This window comes from Falco naumanni, chromosome 14, assembly GCF_017639655.2.
Source record: "Falco naumanni isolate bFalNau1 chromosome 14, bFalNau1.pat, whole genome shotgun sequence".
Lineage (NCBI taxonomy): Eukaryota > Metazoa > Chordata > Aves > Falconiformes > Falconidae > Falco > Falco naumanni.
The window spans coordinates 282,768-298,330 of NC_054067.1; positions in this window are offsets into that span (position 1 = coordinate 282,768).

Genomic DNA, 15,563 nt, shown 5'->3' on the forward strand with positions numbered 1-15,563 from the left:
GCCCTTCACACACAGCTAAAATTATATCCAGGCTGAGCCAGAGCCTGGTGGCAGCCCAAATAAACAACTGCCACAGCGGAGCCCAGACAGGAGCCACAGCTCCTCCTCATCTGTCATGCAGTGGAGTCACTGTGCAGCACTGACAAATCTCGGCTGCAGAAATGCAAGCTCTGATGCTAAGTGGAAGCTGGAGTTTATGAATGGAAAGCAGGATTCAATGTGCTTTACCGTCTGTTTGAAGAGTCAGGAAACATTGGGACTATTTAATTGAAAGTAACTGTACAAAACCCAGAATTAATTCTTACTGAACATCCACAGTGACATTTTTTTAAGTGGAAACTAAACAGGGATTAAGGTGAAGCTTCCTAAGACTTTCCCTGTTGTGACCAAGAATATTTTAAGGCACCAGACTATGTTAAATTTGAAGAAATGAGCTGATCTGGAGTTAGTCATGTTTTTTCCTCTTCCTCTGTCTTGCTGCTCAGGCAAGCAGAGGGAGCTCAACGTGTTGGGGTACTAAACAGAGATGCTCTTAAATTGTGTGCCTCCTCCAAGCCCTGATGTCCCATCCCTGTTTGCAAGCACTGCCTGGAATGGGAGCAAAACCGAAATGCTTTGTAAAGGAAAGCCTAGATAAAATGAGAAAGACCATTTCCCCCTGTGGTTCCCCAGTGCTCTTGCCCGTGCTCAGGAGCCCACGTTCCCAACAAGACGTGTTCATTACAGATCCAGAAAGGGTGGTGTTGGAGATGGAGCCGTTAAACCCCTCACACTTGCTATGCCAAGGCAGAAAGGCATGAAGGCATCCATGGAGTGAGACACAAGATGTCCAAAAGCAGAAGGTAAATTGGAAGTGAAACCTGTGTTTCAGACGTGTAGTCCTGCCTTCTGCCCCGCGGGCCATGTCTGCGCAGCGAGCAGCTCTGTCGGTGCAGTTCTGTCGGCAGCTGGCTATAGATGCTCGTGTACCTCACCCAGTACCATGGGCACATGGCAGGTGGTTTAATAGAGACCAGCCCAAGGAGCCATGTGGTTACAGCGTGGGGTGGGATGCTGTTGATAAGTGGAACCCCACTGCCGTGCCTGGGGATACGTGTAAGTCTTAGCCTGCTGGTATTTTTTGTGCGGTAACAGCAGCTGAGCAATGCAGGAAAGAGCATCTCATGACAGGTTGGGGGCTCCGTTCATGCATGGAGCATCTGCAGCCAAATCCTTGTGACAGCACACAGAGACGCTTATCCTCCCCTGCCTCTTCCCCAGGGCAATTTCCTGCTGGCAGCAGTGACAAGGCACAACGAACTCTTGTCTGGATATTTTTATTGCACACATTTCAGTCATGGGCGAAACAGCAGGCAGCTGAATCTTCTCCAGAAACCTTCTGCTCCTTTCTTGGAGGTGGTCTGCGGGAAGGACCCTGTCAACATAGACCTGGCCGCTTTGGAGGGATTCACTCCTCTGCCATAGTGTTCAAATGGGATGTTTCCTCCTGAGGCCATGGAAAAAACTTCCCAGGTTTGCAGGAGCATGCAGTGCCCAGCCGGTCCCGCAGAGCTGACTGCTCCAGGTGGACTTCTAGGGGTTTGTAGTCAGCCTTGTCTCTGTAGCACACTGTGAACCAAGGCCACCGGGTGGTCTTTTCCAAGCCCTTCTTGTTGCAGCTTCTGGAATGAAAGATGTTAGCTGTAGACTTGATCTCAAAGGTCTTTTCCAACCTAAATAATTCCATGATTCTGTGTGGTTCATCCTTCACCTCTGCTTCCGCCTCCTTGGAAAGCAAATTCCTGGCAAACTCTTCTGGAAGTTATCTAAAGATAACTATGATAATCCTCCAGCTAGTTGTTTCTATATAGTACCAACGCAGCTTGCCCAGATGAGCCGACACATCCCGTGTGCCAGCACCCTGGTCTCCATCAGCAAAACAGTGCTGCTCCGCTGGCAGCAGCGCGGTTCCTACCAGGCAGAGGTGTGAGGGCTGCCTGCTCTCACTGCCTGCACATGCAAGTGCTGCTGCCTCCACCTGTGAGGCTCTGAGCTCTGGCAGCCCTTGCAAGGAGCCAGCAGCTTTGTAGTTTGTGTAAACCTGCTTAGCCAGTAGCCACAGCCTTTTCTTGCCCTGTGTCCTGGAGCATCTGCGCTCCTTTGCCTGACTGCATGAGCTGTAACCAGCCTCGCTGCCTCCTATGTCAGACCCCCCAGCTGTGTCCGAAGCTCAGTGCCAGACCCACAGTCTGGATTTGTCCACACTGTGGTTTCCCTTGAATTTGGGTGGGTTTGAGACTGCAGTGCTGAGCCTTACTGGCTGCTGAGCACAGCACAGGAGGGCTTTGAGGGGTCCCCAGCCACTCTGCCCATCTCAGCAGAAGTCAGACCCTGCCTGGCCTGTCAGCACATTTGAGAAAGAAGAAGAAGAGAGGGTGGGAGAGTTGCCAAGGGCGATGCAGCAGCACAGGCAAGGAGCTGAGCAGGGCACCTTGACACCTCCATCCTTCTCCACATGCAAGCTGGGCGAGCTCTGTTCACTGTCAGTGCACTGGGGAGGAGCCAGGAGGGAGCAAGGGCTGTCTTGAGAACAGAAGCGAGATGGAGCACACCGTCCTGTTGACAAAGAGCATAACCTACTAGAAGATAAAAGTTTTGCTGGAAATTAGAAGTTAGCTCTTGCCCATCAGGGCAGGAGACCTCCTGTGGGAGTAATATGGACAGAAACCTGTTTTTTTTTAATGGTATGCTTATGAAGTTTCTGAAAGACGTTGTATGATACTGTGCCCAGAGCTGGAGGATGGCTGCCACCCACTAACACCTTTTGGTGCAAGGCTCCTCCACTCCTCACTCAAGCTTCCAAGTTTGTCCATCTCCCCCTCTCATCCAGTGTGCTATTCAATTAATTAAATATTCTCTCCTACAGATCGCTGGCTGAGGGTGACACACACTTAATGAACAGCTGCAGGTCCCTAATCACATTGGCAATTAGGAATGTAATTAGAGCACTTGCAAATGGTTTTCATGCTGATACAACATGACAGAATAGAGCGTTTTCACTCACTGTCAGCTGCCAGACAATCTGTTACCCATCTAATGGCAATTTAATTACAAATTCCTTCACTACCTTTGTTTCTGATCGCTCAAGTCCATGGCTTGACTGGGCAGGTCTTGGCATCAAGTGCAATGCTACCCAACATCATTGGTCTACAGCTGTGGATGGAGAAGTCCAAGTGAGGAAGAGGGGTTTCGGGAAAGGAGGTGCAAGAAGCTGGTCCCTCCTGCCTGACTTGCTGCTGAGACAGGTAAGAGCCCGTCCAGAGGGGCAGAGACTTGTCCCACCGGTGTTTCTCAAAGGGCTGAGCATAAAAACCCATGGGAAGCGCTTTTGGAGGAGGTCCTGGCTGGTGTGGCAGTGAGCAAAGCCAGGGCAGGGCTGGAGCATAGGGCAACCCCCCTGAACACCTGAAACGACGCCGATTTACCCCAGGTGAAAACATGATGCTGAGAAACATCACACTGGAAGCCTTCCATAGCGGCAGTGAAAGGCTTGCTCATAGGCACATCACAGACAGGCACGAGATCTGGCTCTAAAAGCTTTCTGTTTCAGTGAGGGCTCCCTTCGTCTCTCTTTTGTTTCAAAAAGTTACTCAGACTCTTTTGTGCAGTACTGAGACCTGACCCTTGGACCTGTGAGTTCCTCACACTGTGCTCAGGTCCTGAGCGAGGGCTGGTCAAGCTCCCCCCAGGGATCAAAGCCCCACCTACCGATCCATCAAAGGTGGCATTGTCCCTGTGACCCCACTTTTAGCTCCTGAATGCCCTTTGCTCTCCTGGGGCTTACTCTGAAGTGCAAACCGTGCTTGCTGTGAGCTGGCACAGCCACAGGACAGTCTTTTTCTTCCCAGACAAAGCCCCAGCTGAGCTGAGATGATATTTGGAAGTCACAAAGCTCCTGAGCCAGCACACGGTACTCCCAAACTGTCCGACTGTGGCTCTCAATGCCGTCCTGTGCTACACAGCGCGATGCGGCAGCCCTGAGCAAGGGGCCGCAGGGGAAGGCAAAGCCTCAGCTGCAAAGACCTGCAGCTGGGTCTCCTCTGAGTTGTGCTCAGCCCTGGAGTCACAGCTACTGAACTCAAAAAGCTGACCCTGCCCCAGTGATATCTTGGCATTGCTTTCAGAAAAAAAAACACAAGCGGCTTTTGTTCCTTAAAGCTTTTCTTGAAGCAGCAGCTCCCGTTTAACTGGCAGCTGGTGGTCATGAAAAAGAAAGTGAGGGCAGCGTGGACAGAAGGGGATCCCATTTTAAAGGGATTAAGGTGAAACCCAGGTTAAAGCCAGTACTGCAGCCTGTGCTAAATGAGCTGGGGGCTCTTTGGGGCAGCAGCGGGTGTGCTGGGAGGGCTGTGCAGAGGGCATGTCGGGAAGCAGATCCCAGTTCCCATGGAAATGCATGCGTGGGAGGATCTGCTTATCTTGTCTTCACTGCACCACAGCCCAGGGGGAGCGTCCCACTTGGCTAAGGAGCTCTGGAGGATATAGGTATTCCCCATGATGATGTAAGAGGCACTCGATGGGCCCCTGCTATCAGGGTTACTTGGCAAAGAGGCTCCCATCCCATTAAGCAACCCTGAATTGCTCCGGCATTGCCTCTCCCGGAGGGGCGCAGGGATGCAGGAAAACAGCAAGCAGCATCCCAGCCTTGCCCACTGTAAGAGTCAGTCTAAAGAGAACAATATTGTCTCAACATTGCCAACTGAGACCTGGGGATGGAACGTGCTCCTCATGGACACCAAGACGCCAAGACCCTGGGAAAGAGAACTGCACGGTACGAGGAGTACTATGCCGCTCCCTGCAGCCTGGGATTGAATAAGGCCGCATAACCGCTGTCCAGAAGATGGATCACAACCGTGGTCATAACAACGAACCAGAAAACAATACAAGAACACGCCTCCTGGTCTGAAGCTGCCCTCCTCTGGGGCAAGATAACCTGGCTCGAGAGGGCAGAGGCTGGCGGCAGTCCGTGGACCAGAGGAGGAGCAAGGTGTGTTGCTTGGCATAAAAAGATGCCTTCTTAGCAACTGAACTTTGGAGAGCTTCCCCACCAAGGATCACAACGATCGGAAGGACCGGCGGGACGCTGCCTGGACCCGGGACCATATGGATGCCTTGGACCCGTGGCGGTAGCTATAAACCTCTTTCCTTTTCTTTTTACTTTACCTTTTATTCGTTTTCTGTCTTTCTACCTATCACATGCCGCTTTACGGGCAAACAATAAAACTGTGCTGTTTAATTGAAGCATAACCCCTTGGCGTGGTTGCCTTGATTTTTGCGCTTTGAGATCATAGTTAACGGACCATCACGAGTCCACTGAGTGGACCCTGACACCCACCTCCCCAGGCCAGGCAGTGCTTGTGGCCATTTCCACACCTGCTTTCCTGGATCTTTGTGATGGTGACTTAATTGGGAAGCACACGTGGCTGTGAGCAGCGACACTGGGGCTCCACTGTGCCATGGGGCCAGCCTGGCTGGGGTGAAGAGTGGGAGCCAGGGCTGTGCAACACAGCCCGGGGGCAGAGCTGATCAGGGTTATAAAATATAGCAACATCTGGAGAGGAACAGACTTGCAGAGACAGACTTTCCCCCAGAGATTTTTTACTGTGAGGGCAGTTGAGTTGTCAGTGTGTGCACAGTGTGGAGGGGCGGGGGCCTCAGGCTCCATCATGCCATGAGGGTGAAGGCACAAGGGTGTCTCCATCGTCTCAGAGGATGCTGCTGTGTATTTGTGCAGTTGCTGTGCTCTGTTGAGCTGAAATAACACTGTGATTTTGTCACCAACAGCATTTCCCCTCTGTTCTTAAGGTGCTGTGTAAATGTTAAGAGTGTGTTTAATTCATTATCAGGTGGTACAGGATTAAGAAGCCCACTTTACAAATGAAGACACTGCTCGAGAGAAGTTATTCACATCAAGGTCACATACTGAGACAGCTGGGAACAGAATGGAGGACTTTTAATGACAAGTGAAGGGCAAAGATCTGACAAATGACTGCTGCACTTTTGGTACATAAAATACCAGAGCCCAAGTGTCACCTAAAACATTCAATCAGCTGAAAGCGGTGATGTCTTCTTGTAACCGCTGGTAAACAGGGCGGCTGCACTCACAGCTCTCATGGGCCTTGTAGAGACTCTGCTGGTAATTTTTTCACTGTTATCGAAACTTGCAACTGATGTTTGATTTGGCTGCATACATGTTGAAAACGTACCAAAGCTGCACAGCACGCTGATGTCAGCAGCACAAGCACGGCCGGTGCTCCCAGCCTGCAGCGTGGCTGTGGGCAGCATGGGGTGACCTGGTGCTCTGCTCTGCCAGTCCCACCATCCAAGGGCTTTTTTTCTTTCAAATCGCCTCACCAATCACTTCTGCCCTGACAGCTCAGTACTGGCCCTGTAGTTGCAGGTAATTAATGAAGGGTTGTCACTGCAAAGGTACCTGTTTGTTGGAAGCAAGATAATGATGAAGCCTCTGTCACAAGGCTCCCAAGTACACAGGCAGGAGCTGCATCGCCTGGATCCAGGCTCAACACTGCTGCATCCAGCTGATCAAAGGCAGCAAGCTGAGGTGGAACAGTCCCTGTCAACGAGCCATAATAAGGATTTTCACATGGATGGCCTCTGCAAAGAGAATCCCTGGCAATGCATTTTTTAATTAAATTTAAAAAAGGGCCAAATTCAAGCCAGGAGAGACAGGAAAGCAGGGGCCATGCGAAGAGAAAGCACTTGGCTCAACGTGGTTGGGAAAGAGAGGGAAGGATGCATTTCTAGGGCACAGTTGCTGAGAATTCAGGCAGAAGACCATGGCCATGGAGGTATGTCTGTGCTCGCAGGCTGTGCCGAGGGGACCGCACAGAGCCCCTGCTCAGTGCAGCTGTGGGTGTGCTGCTGCACACAGAAACATCCGCAGGAGCTGGCATGGATGTGACTTTCCCTGTATCCTGGGGCATGGCCATCCCCCAGAGCTTGGGCAGGCCTGGGGGAGCTCACTGTGCTGTGTGACACTCAGCGGGAGCAGTTATTCAGCTCTGGGGGTCCTACGTACTCAGGGCTCAGGGTCCCCTCATTCCCCGCCCTATCCCCATGGCTCTGCGTGCCTTTCTGGCTGGGTGTTTGCTTTTAAAACTCCTGGGAGTGCTTGCCTCCTCGCATCCTGCAGCTGACCCAGTTCTTGCTCGTTGCCATGGAGAACTGGACTCATTTCCATTGAACAGTTTTTGTGCTGCTCCTGTCTTGACCACGGGGACCAGCTTTGGAGCAGGGACAATGTTGTGACAAGCCTTGGCATGGTATTCCCAGGAGAAGGGGCTAGGTTAGTTTCGCAAATACCACCGAGTGGCTGGAAGACAGTTTCTGCCTGCCTTTCTCCAGGTGGGTCAGCACGTGTTCCTGCAGCTATCTGTCACATCAGTAATTGCTTCCAGTGCTCTCTCCCGCAATACAGCTCCTGCCACCTGCGCGCCCTGCCACGGGGTTACTGCGGAACCTGTGCAGCTGATGTCTGCTGGCTTTTGGGTAATACCTAACATTTTGTTTGCACTCCCCTGGGACCCCAAGAGGAAAATAAACATCTAGTGGCTCCTGACGTTGGATCAGCCAATGCACTGCTTAGCGGCTCAGCTGCGGTTTGTGATCTTCCCAAGCAGAGGCCGGGTCCCGTCGCATTGCCTGCACAGAGCCATCGGCACCAGTCCTGTGCCAGCCTCACTCCCGTCTTGCTCCCAGATGCTGGTACCTCATGCTGGTGGCTGCGACACGCTGGGCTGCAGAAACAGGAATGCTGCTGGCATCCCCTCCCCTTAGCAGCTCCCTGCCTTTTTTATCTGAGGCACAAAGTGCTGCTGATGTCCCCAGCTCCATCAGAGGGATGGAATCTCTCTGCTGCTCTCGGGTTGGCGCAGTGCTGGCCAGAAAGAACCAGCTGCCCCAGCAGCACGGCTGCACGGGGCAGAGCTCCATGCGCCACTCCACACGGGGCACTCTCACACCCTGCCCAGCCCTCTTCCCTGTCCCCACTTGGGCCCAAATGCCAACCGACTTCAGGTGACAATCTTTGTAAGTCCTGATTTTGACACCCCCTTTAAAATTCAGAAAGGCTTCAATAAAGGCTTTCTGCTGTCATTGCAGATCTTGTCCATCATTCCATAGCCAGACCAACAGAGTATTTCTGCAACATGTTAAGTGATGCTTTGACATATCTGATGAACAAGAACAGTCAATTTTAGGGGCTGATACTTCAGATGAGTATTTAAAATAAAAAAAAAATCAATTAGAGTTCTATTAAGGAAGACTAATCTGGGGCCAGTTCAGACAATGTAGTACAGGCACTATAAATCATTCACCCAGTGCAGTCTATGAAAGGCTCAGGGGTGTAATTTTCTGTCCATTTATTAAACTGTTGGTTTTGGGTTTTTTCAACCTAGAGTGAATTCACCAGTAAAAGGAATTTAATTCATGGATGAAGGGACTGCAGCTTTGTATTCCTGGCTAGGATTATCACTAGTGCAAGCCATTGTTGTTAGCAGACAGGAACAGATGAGGCAGTCTCTTGATGTCACTTGCTATATAAAAATAGTAATTTGTCCTGTCTCTTTTCTTTGCAGCTTCCAGGAGAAGGGGTGAAGCTCCAGGGCTCCCAGAAAGTCAGTGGGATTTTTGAGCTCTGGCAAGGGAGTTTGGTGGTTTTTTTTATATTTATTTTTAATTACTTGTTTCATGAACTCCAAAGGAAACAAAAAAATAAAAAGCCAACATCCACTTTCTCCTCAGCCCACCCCAAAATGTGCTGCTAACCCTTTCAAGCTCATGCAACAGCTTAGAAATCATCCTTTTCTTGCATCCCCCAAGTCTCAGAGCTTGGGCTCTCAAGAGGAGAGCCGCTGGCCACAGAGCCCTGAGCGTCTGTACCGTGAGAGCAACCTGCAGGGCTCTCGCCTCCTGCCCTGCCCATGCAGGAGGAGCAGCCTTCTGGGAGCTGCCCTTGCAGACCCCAGCTCTTGGCATCTCAGACCCCACTGCACTGTGTGCATACACCTCGGCTCGGCAGCATCCCTCAAAGACACGCTCGTAGCTACCTTCATTAAGCTAACAGCTTGCAGGCTGATTTTTCCCCTCCTGGTTGATTCGAGGAAGCAATTTCTAGTTTGATTTGCGGTGCTTGTGACACTGAAGCCTCGTGTTTAAAAGTGCATTCCTGGAAAGCAGTGGAAAAGCTCATTTCATCTTCTCAGTGAAGTCTTTTTCTTTCTATGAAGGCAACCTGCAATGCCAGTAATGGTTTTAAATTTACTTTCACAGGTGCTCATCAACAAGAGATACTGTTTCCTAGAAACCAGAGGTTAATGGAGAAATGCACCAAATAAAGCAAGAAAAAAGGGGAAAAAGCTCCTTCCTGCTCTTTGGCTAGCATCGGCTGCTTCATAAAAATAAAGACGACTAGCAATTACATCCTTGCATACAGGGTAAAGCTTTCCCTTGCTTCAGGAAATGTGGCTGGAGAGCCCTGGACCATATTCAGCTTGCCAAGGGGGCTGAAAGGAGCATTCCTGTGCCAAGGCTGGTGGCACTCATCCTGTACTTGTCCTGGGACGTTGACTGGAGGGTAAAGCAGGAGAAAGGAGGGTCCCACGATGATGATTTCACTCCAGAGGCTCTGGGCACAGCCAGAGGACACGAGAGGAGTCACTGCCGTGTTTCTGTGCAGGGCAGCCCATCTCAGTACAGGCTGACCCTGTACCATCTACTCTCCCTTTGCCCTGTATCCCCCGCCCAGCCTTTCCCATTCCCCCTGTCTGGCACCAGCTGGGCTGGGTGCTGAGCCGCACAGTACAGCCTCAGCAAGAGTGAGCCTCCTGCACTGCTGTCCTGGCGCTCCTCATCCCACCGGGACCACGCGTTGGCCTTGTGGTTTATTCTGGGTACGTGGGTTCAGGGCTGGGCTAAGGAAGCTCAGCACCCAGCAGCAGTCTCGGAGGCTAACGTGTGCCTCCCTCCCACCTCTCAGGCACGTCCCATTTCCCTGATTAACACAGTCATTACATGGACAATAAAGTGATCTCTGGAGTGATGGTGTGGAGTTTCCCTTCGGAGTGGAAGGATGGGGAGGGTGTGATTCACAGCACCCCTGAGACTGCCGCTTTCCAAAGGCTTGTGTTTCCCAGCAGCTCCCAGCCCTGCCAAGCTCTTTAGACGTCTGGATTAACTGTCATCCTCTGCAGCACTGAGGCTCATCGAGGGAAAGGGCAAGTGCCCTGTTTATTCACAGCAGCAGCCAGTCCCGATCCTATCCGCCAAAGCTGTGATCCCTATCAGCAGTTCATCTACTCCACAGCAGGGAAGGAGCGAGATGTTTTAGAGCCCAACCCTGCACCAGAGGATCCTCCGCTTCCCTCCATTGCAGGTTCCCTCTGGAAGCTCTTGGCCCCCGTGTTGCCTCATGCACTGAAGTCCACAAATTGGTCACAGCTTGAAGTAACTCCTCCTTTCCAACACTTTAATGCTGTTATTGTACCTGACAAAGGAGGCAAACCAGGAGGTCTTTGCCTGAATCCTGAAATTATCAGGAAGCAAATTTTGAAACAAGTGCAAAAAATTATTTTTTTCTGATGCTGCTTCACAGTTCATGGACCCCACTGCTGCAAGACAAGTGCTGGAAGAGGAGTTATTTGTGGGTGGAAATCGCCGTGCAGAGTCAGCCTAACTTCCAGCTCAAAACCGCCTCTGAGCTGCCAGCTGCCAGAGCCTGCCAGGACACACTCCCTATGTGTAAACGAATCCCTAAGTGCTGCAGCAGAACCCGTCCTGGAGAAGGCTGTTGGGCTTGCTGGATCTGTGGGCAGATGGCTGCCTCTCTTCCCTGGCAGGCTGCAGGTGGGGATGGCAGACAGTCACCGCAGGCAGACACAGTGTGGCTCAGCCACTTGCTGAGCACAGGCTGTGTTTCACAGCTTTCTTCTCCCTCCTCTGTGTAGAGGACAGTGGGCTCAGGAGTACTTCCACCCACAGTGCCTCAGAAACCCTAGCTCCTAGGAGGACACATCAATCCTCCCCAGAATAGGAGGGATGAAGGTTGCCCATGACAACTGGGATGGGAGCCAAATGCAACTGTCACAGGTGAAGTGGATTTCACAGGCTCTTCCAAAGCTCTGTGAGGCTGCAGCATCTCTGCACTTTGGTGCTCAATTAATGTTAGATGAACTTCAGCAGTGAGCCGTTCATCAGCCACCAACTGTGGCTCATCTGTAACGAGGACCCATAGACAAGGGCTGGCTGGTGCTTCTGACTCACTCCTTGCATCAAAGGGGGTGTCTTGCTTGAGGCTGCTGGGTCTGGTGAACATCTGAGCTCCCTGTGACTAGTCATGCTCTTTGTCCTATGAAGAAGAAGTTTAGTTTGAATATTAGGAAAAAATGCTTCACTGAAAGGGTGGTCAAGCACTGGAACAGGCTGCCCAGGGAGATGGTGGAGTCACCATCCCTGGAAGTGTTCAAAACAATGCGTAGACATGACACTTAGGGACATGGTTTAGCGGTGGCCTTGGCAGCGCTGGGTTATGATTGGACCTGATGATCTTAAAGGTCTTTTCCAACCTAAAAGATTCTACGAAAACCTGTGAGATGGTCAGAAGAAATGAGAACTGGCTGGCTGTTGCAAGCACATGTAACCCCTTGGAGGCTTTTGAGCCAGCAGTGCATGTGTATGTGGTTGCAGTGAGGGAGCTTGGCCACCATCACAAGCCATCTCCCTTCAGACCCTCTGGAGCATGCAGAGCTGGCACACGTGTGCTGGAAACAGCTGGCACAGGGAGGCATTGTGACTGCAGAGGGGACATAGTTACCCCACCGGGGCAGCTGCGGGTGTCCTTGTGTTCCAGATGCGTGTGGAAGACGGTGTGCGTTTGCACTGGTTGAACTGTTTGTCCAGGGAGCTGCTTTCTGCCAGGATCACTGCCACACCAACGTGAGGAGGCCTCTAGAGCTTTCAAAAGGAGCAAACACTGACAGGTAGCCTGGAGCCAGCGGTGGCGTGTCCTCTCCCTGTCCCCACTGGTCCATGCTGTTGAGTCGTGGTGAGAGCTTGGTACGAGCCCCAGCAGAGTAACCTTCTGGAGGGGCTAGGGGCTCAGCTGATGTGCAAGGGGGGGTGTACAGGGTGTATTTTCACTGCAGTTTTGCTGTTTTCACTGGGTGGGGTAACAGGCAGAGAGCGGTGCCTGGCATTTCCCATCGTAAGGCTTTGCTTTCTGCTGGTTGGTTGCTGATTTGTAACTATTTGGGTAACGCTTCCGCTTCACCAGGTTTAATTTTTCAATTTTCAAAAAAAGAAAAGGTCCCCAAGCTCAGTCAATCCCGGCAGTCACTGGGGTGGGTGTTAAGCACCATCCTCTAAAAGCTTTAATAGCTCCGAGAAGGGCAGTGCCCTACGCCACCAGCTCCTGCCCACAGCAGGACAGTTGCTCAGCCTCCCCACGCCGAGGTGCCAGCCTCCCGCAGAGCACAGCCAATGCTGCTGCATCTCCTGGGGGCTCTGGAAATGGGTATTTGTGAACCACTCCGCTATCGTGGCCAATGCCACAGAAAAGCTCATGTGGAAAGGACAAATTCTGCTTTCTGTGCAGCATGGGAGTGCTGAGGGTAAAAGGGTTTAACAGCTGCTTCGTTTCGATGAGCAGCTTCTCTCCCGAGGAAGAACAACCTCTGTTAAAGAGCCAGGGATCATGTAGTCTGGGTACCATCAGCTTATGCACAGGCAGGGACATCCAGGCTTCTTGGACAGGTCTTAATTTTGACTTTGCAACGCTACCATCATTTTCAAAGCATTTCCTCCTCTCTCTCCCCTCTCTGTGCCAGCCGACAGAGACAGAGCCCTGGAAAATTGGAAAGGAACAAATGAAAGCGAATGTGACTCATACCCAAGGAACAGAGTCTCCAGCACTGATTTAGGAGGCAGTTGAGTATAGACTGGTATTTCTGGTGTGCGATTTGCCCTTGATTTGTGGGCAGGAGCTGCGTCCCCTTGTGCAGGTTTTAGGAGTAATTAGATCTTGCTCTTCTGTGTCGTCGCTGCTCCTCGGGTGTTAGCTGGGCTTGGAGCAGGGCTGGGCTCTGATGCTTGGGACCTCTCCAACGGCAGGGTCTGCTCACCTGTGCTTGCGTCACCTCCTGCCTTTTGCACGTGTGTTAGGATCTGTGTCAGAGCCAAGTGGGAAAATGGCCTCCTCTCTGATTTGGTAGTGTTGGAAGAAAATTTGGGAAAGTTTGAGATTAAAGGAGAATCCACTCGCATTTTTTTACTGATGTGTTGGGCTTGCCTTTTAAAAATGTTTTTGGAAGGAGGATTGCTGGAAGGGTTTGATGGATGTGGCTTGTGCTAAATTCTTGGTGTGCCCCTGAGGGCCCCAAAAATCCAACTTTTTCAGTGGGTGGAAGTTTCCAGGTTGGAGTTTTGTCAGGTTCCAGAAGCCAATTCCCAGTCTTCCTCCCTCTCTCGCTTTGAAGCGGGTCCTCCAGCCACCAAAAAAAGCTGAGCTGAGTCTCCCTGATCCTGGAGCACTGTCTGCTGGGGGTCTGGTCACTGCCTCCTCCTACCCCTGCCCCAGCCCCTAGCCCACGCTTTGCTAACCTGCGTCTGTAGTTCACTTGAGTTACCCATGCGAGAAGGAAGATTGAAGATGCACTGAAACGTGCAATTTCACTGCTGATACCTCCCAGATCACCAAGAAGCATTTGCTTGAACTTGAAAGTTCAAAAAATAAGGAAAAATTGAATATGAAGAAAGATTTTTTTCAAGAGCTCAGGCTTATTTCCTGACTTGCTGATGTCGGCAGCACTGGTCCCAGTGATGTTAGTGAAAGCAGCATCAGGCTTATTTCCCATGTAGGCTGTGTCAGAAAGACTACCTAGAGCAGCCACAGGGCTGGTGGCAGTGTGTGGTTAAAGGAGCACAGAAGGCAATTTGAGACCTTCCTATCTTGTGCCTTTTGATACTTGCTCTCCAGCGGTCCCGCTTCACAGCATCCCTGGCAGCAGAACAGCATCTTCATCCTTTGCTGGGAGGCTGGAGGTCTGGGAGTCCCAGGCTGCAAAGGGCGGGCTGAGGCAGCTACCACATGCCGAGTCACACTCTTGCTTCTTCATATTCTCACCTTCAAGCCTGAGGGCATCTCCTCTCCATTTTCTGTTGCAAGGGCAGAGTTTTAGCCAGGTGATCAAAGCTGCAGGTCCAGCTGGGACCATCTACTTCCTGGTCTCCAGAGCTGCCTTGGAATAAAGAGCAGCTTCCATGCCCTTCCCTTCCCCAGATGCTGTGGGCCCCTGGCTTTTGTCCTCCCAGTGCTAGGGGACCTCCCAGGCTGGCTGGCCACACTCACAGTGCCAGCAAGGGGGCTTGAGCTGCTAATAGAACCCAGGGTGAGTCCCAGCACCTGGATCCCTCTGAAAGGAAGCCTGGAAAGCCAAGGAAGCTTTAGGCAAGCCTAACCATCCCCTCCAGCCCATGGCCAGTGATGGAACTTGTCTCCCAGTGCAGGGCCCAAGCTGGCAGCAAAAGCTGAGCCTTTGCTGCAGGGTTTTACTCCAGTGTCTGTGTTAGGACATCACAGCTCCTTGCAGGGCTTGGCTCCTACCCGGGAAGTTACAGGTCCAGGCCTGGAGGCCGAGTAGGTGGAGGTGACTGTTATCTGGGCTGCAGATCAAGTTCTCCAGGTGGTCCCCAGGGAGGAGCAGCACCATCCTCATGCTGTGCTGTCTGTCCTTTATGTCAGCTGAACTCTTCTCTTGGTGTTTCAGACATGCCGCTATGCAGAGAGGAACTCCAGCCCTCAGCTTCTGCCCTGAGCTGTCACCACCATCCAAAGAGAAGGCATGTGCAATTAGCAGGCTCATTGACTTAGCACCACATGGGCAGGCTTTGGCTATTTGCTCCAAAAGCGAGAGCTGGATTGCAGTCTGACTTCCCGTTTCTGAACTGCAATTCCTTTAATCTAATGGAAGACTAAGAGGCAAAGCTAGCGATGAGAACTGGGATGTGTGTATTTGTACCTGCTCCGCCGGGAAGCTCTCAGACCCCCATGCAGGTCTCCAAGGCAGAACTAGATGGAGGTACGTGAATTCAAGTCCAGATGTCAAGGTGTCCATCGAGGGCCAAGTGTTATTTTCAGTGTGTCATTGCTTTGACAAATGTCTGGAGCTGAGGAGTACCTGCGTATCTCTCTCTCTCTCTCTCTCTCTCTCTCTCTCACACACACACACACACACACACACGCACCACCACCACCCCACCCCCCCACTCCCCACCCCCTTCTGTCACAGGACAGGCAGCAAACAGGCTGGTGGGAGCAGAGTGACATGAGGATGGATGAAGGGGCTGGGGTTGGAAAAGCCTCCTGGCAAGCTGCAGATAGTCCGGGGCTGTCTTGCTCTGCCAAGGCTCTGGGTCAGGGAATGCTGGGTCTGGAAATGTAGCCTGTGAACCCTTGGTGCTGCAGCAAAGGCTTGTTGTGGGGCTCTGGATTAGTGGGGTCTTTATGCTCA